The sequence below is a fragment of the Octopus sinensis genome, linkage group LG1, assembly GCF_006345805.1.
Source record: "Octopus sinensis linkage group LG1, ASM634580v1, whole genome shotgun sequence".
In the NCBI taxonomy this organism is placed as follows: domain Eukaryota; kingdom Metazoa; phylum Mollusca; class Cephalopoda; order Octopoda; family Octopodidae; genus Octopus; species Octopus sinensis.
Window position 1 is genome coordinate 78,817,584 of NC_042997.1, and position 5,000 is coordinate 78,822,583.

Here is a 5,000-nt window from a genome sequence, read left to right on the forward strand (position 1 = left end):
TATATATACTTTATTTAAAAGCTTTTAAATAAAGCATATTACTCTACCTCTGGTGTTGGAGTACTCTTTTGTCCACCTTGTTTCACATTTATGTGTTTACTCCGGTATATATATATATATATATATATATATATATATATATCCATGCATATGTAAATATATATATTGTATATATATATACATAATATTATATATATATTATGTATATATATATATATATGTGTGTATACAATATATATGTGTTATAAATATATATACGTTATATATATATATATTATATATATTATATAAATATATATATTACATATATCATATATATATTATATATATTATATGTATAATATATATAAGTAAACCCAAGTGCAAGTGCCCCTACCACCATCAAAGCGAAAAACCATGGTGGTGAAAGAGCCAAGAAAGAACAACTAAAAGGAGCAAAAACAAAAGATGAAACAGCCAATGAAAGAAGCAAACCTGACTGCCCATATAACAAAAAGGATAAAAAGAGACAGCACACATGAATGTGCAAATTCTACTTGAAAGGTGTCTGCTGACATGGTGAGGGAGGTGCAAGCTGCCGTTTTGTACATCAAAGCCTCCGCCACGCAAACATGAAACAGGGCGGAAACCACCAGCCAAAAGGAAAGGACTACGCAACACCTGCCCCAAAACGGAGATACGCAGATGTAGGCGTGCGACAAACCAGTCTTATCAACATGTTGTTGAAAGGACAGCTGCTAAACAACAATCTTTTGGTGCATGGCACAAAAGATTGTACCGCAGCTGACCTGGCTACATCAATCTCACAGATGGGACTATACCCAATACACAAGACTACCAGATATAAAAACAGATGCAGTGATGATCGATTACATCAATATAAAAAAAAAGACGATGTAATAAAGGCTATAGATGAAATGAATCCAAACGCAGCTGCTGGCCCTGATGGATTCCCAGCAATCCTTCTAAAAGCATGTAAGCGAGTCCTAGCAAGACCACTGCAGTCCCTCTTTCAGAGCTTCATTGCAACTGGCAAACTTCCAAGTAAACTGAAGGAGGGTAAAATATGTCATATTCATAAAGGAGGTAGCAGAACAGAGGCCAAAAACTACAGACTTATCTCTCTGACCTCGCACATCAGCAAGGTCATGGAACGAATAGTTAGAAGAAAACTAATCACCTTCCTTGAAGAAAATGACTTGCTGACTGACACCCAACATGGTTTCCGACCAGGAAGAAGCTGCCTGACTCAGCTCTTACAACATACATACATACATACATACATACATACATACATACATACATACATACATACATACATACATATGAACGAACTGTTAGTTTCACAGATGTAGCACGGAATTTTGTCAGCGAACAGGTCGCGGTCTCAAAGCAGCTGCTTCAAATATGAAAGTGATATGTCTGGAGTTTGCAAAGGCCTTTGATAAAGTCAATCATGGAATGATATGTCACAAACTACGTGGTCTTGACATAGTCGGAAAATTGGGAGAATGGCTTCGTGACTTTCTGAAGGATAGAAGTCAGGTGGTAGGAGCCAATGGGGCCAGCTCCAATGACACGCAAATAGTGAACGGTGTTCCGCAAGGCACTTTTTGGGGACCACTACAGTTCATAATGGCCCTCTCAGACATGCCCTCAGCCACACAGAGATCCATGATCACAAGTTATGCAAATGATACACAAATCTCACGGGTAATACAGAACCCTGAAGACATTATGCATGTGCAATGTAAGCTGATGAAATAGACAAGTGAGCTGGAAAGAATAGCATGCAGTTCAATGCTGAAAAGTTTCAAGACTTGTGCTATCAGCATGCAAAACTAAATGCAATACTAATTAAATACACTGGACCTGGAGGGATTGCAATCCCAGAGGCATAGTCAGTGCGAGACCTGGGCATTTACATGAGTAATGATGCATCCTTCCATGTGCATGTTGCTAAATTGGCAATGAAATGCAGGTGACTGACCGGATGCATTCTTAGAACTTTTAGAACAAGAGATCAGGAAATCATGATGGTCCTTTGGAGGACACTTGTCCTAAACCACTTTGACTATTGCTCTCAGCTATGGTCACCAACCAGTATCAAATTAATCTCAGAACTGAAACAGGTGCTGAAACAAAAACAATTGCAGTGTGGAAGGTGTTTATAAGCCATTTAAAAACACACAAATTCCGTTAGATTCACTTCAACATATAAATTTAATTTGCTAAAATATTTTCGTCGCTTTGAGACCGCGACCTGATCGCTGACAAAATTCCGTGCTACATCTGTGAAACTAACAGTTAGTTCATATGTATGTATGTATGTATGTATGTATGTATGTATGTATGTATGTATGTATGTATGTATGTACGTATGTACGTATGTATGTATGTATTTATGTATGTATGTATTTATGTACGTATGTATATATGTACGTACGTATGTATGTATGTATGTATATATGTATGTATGTGTACATGTATGTGCGTATGCATATGTGTACAAGCGTATGCATGTGTGCATACGTATACGCATGTATGTATGTATGTATGTATTTATGTATGTATTTATGTACGTACGTATGCATGTATGTATGTATGTACGTACGTATGTATGCATGCATGTATGTATGTATATATGTATGTATGTATGTGTACATGTATGTGCGTATGTATATGTGTACAAGCGTATGCATGTGTGCATGCGTATACGCATGTATGTATGTATGTATGTATGTATGTATGTATGTATGTATGTACGTATGTGTGAAGGCACGTGGCTAAGTGGTTAGGGCATTCGACTCACGATTGTAAGGTCGTGAGTTCGATTCCCGGCGACGCGTTGTGTCCTTGAGTAAGACACTTTATTACACGTTGCTCCTGTCCACTCAGCTGGCAAAAATGAGTTGTACTTGTATTTCAAAGGGCCGGCCTTGTCACGCTGAATCTCCCTGAGAACTACGTTAGGAGTACGCGTGTCTGTGGATTGCTCAGTCACTTGCACGTTAATTTCATGAGCAGGCTGTTCCGTTGATCGTATCAGCTGGGACTCTCGTCGTCGCAACCGACTGAGTGCTCCTATAGGAGGATAATGTATGTATGTAAATATGTATGCACGTGAGTATTTAGGTAAGTGTGTAGACGTGTCTGTGTTTTTGTGTGTACATATGTATGTACATGTCAACGTAGCTTTATGTACTGATATGTGTCTGTTGAAGGTTTTATACACATACATATATATATATATATATATATATATATAATGGCGGTGTATATATATATATATATATATATATATATAATATATATATATATATATATATATATATATAATGGCGGTGCCCCAGCATGGCCACAGCTCATGAGCTGAAACTGGAAAAATCAAAATCAAAATCAAAAAAATCATATATAAAACTTACTTGGAAGAAGACGACGCGTGGTATTCGATCATATAATAACAATTTAATAAGTAAAACATATGCATACATACATATATGTACATACCTACATCTATATGTATATATACAGGACACCACAAAAAAAACGTAGAACACAACGAGAAACGAAAACATAAAAAGAAAACAAGGAAACGGACTTTTTTTAACAACGAAAAACAGAGTACAAAACAACAACACAAAGAACATACCCCTTCTTCAGCTGCCCCTGTTTCGACTCATTGCGTGTTTCGAAGTTAAGGGTGGTGGGCATCTTAATGTCAACCAGAGAAGTTGAATTGTTGAGAATCTTTTTAACTTGGGTCTTATATATATTGTTTGAATTTCTTTGAAATAGGAAATATATGTTCACTGGGTTTGTAAAAGAGAGCAAAGTTACAGGAAACCAAGAGACGAATGATCACAATAAGAAGTCAGTTACAGTACCCTAGTCGTTACCACTCCCAATGTAGGATTCCTCACCATCCAGGTGATAGGCACAGCCGTAAGATGCATTACGAATCTACAGCAATTGGAAGGGCGTGGCCCAACTGAAATAAACATTAACAACTGTGTGACGTGAGGGCTTAGGAGAAATGAAAGTGTCACCTCTGGAGTTTGCAAATGACCACTATACTGATACGTAACTGGACAGAATAAATTTACAATCTATAAATGTGCTTGACTAACTAGTCACTCATCTGGGAAGGCCTTGAAATCAATGTTATCATCTGGGGACTATGTATGACCTAGTGATAATAAAAAGATTGAAAGGAGGTCTGCAATCAAATAACTTTACTCAACACTTTGCAACTGAATCAGTGGAGGCAAAGATGCCTCTCATTTACTTGACAATTTATGCACCACATTGCAGAAATCACAATGTAAGTGTATGTCAAAGCAAACTGTTACACTGTTGTACCATTGAATTACAAATAATGGTCATCTTTTATGCTCGAGTAACCCTACAGCTTCCAAGAGCACAACTGTATTCGTTTTTGCTTAGATAAAATGACAAAATTGTGGGTGTTGAGTCCTCATGGAGGGGTCTTTCTAACTTGTAAGAAGATGAAATTTTATAAATATTACTTCATTTGTGTCTAATATCTCTGATTAAAAATTTCATCAACAGCAAAAATATATGAATTGTTATGGGGGTTATGGCCCTTATGCATAGAATATAATTTCCAAATTTCATAAAGATCCATTCAGTACTTTTGACCTAGTTTTGGATCATAAAAGAAATGACTAAAATTTGGGAGCTAAGGCCCCCATTAGGGTGTTATATATATATATATATATATATATATATATATATATATATATATTATATATATATATATATATATATATATATATATATATATATATATATATATATATATATATATATACACACACACACATACAAAGATAAATTGATAGATACAACTGAGAGGGCAAAGAAAAATATGAGACACTGACTAGTGTTTTTTTTATGTTGATAAGCCTGGTACTTATTCTATTAGTTTGTTCTTGTGAAACCAGTAAGTTATGGAGATGTAAATAAATGAACAGCCG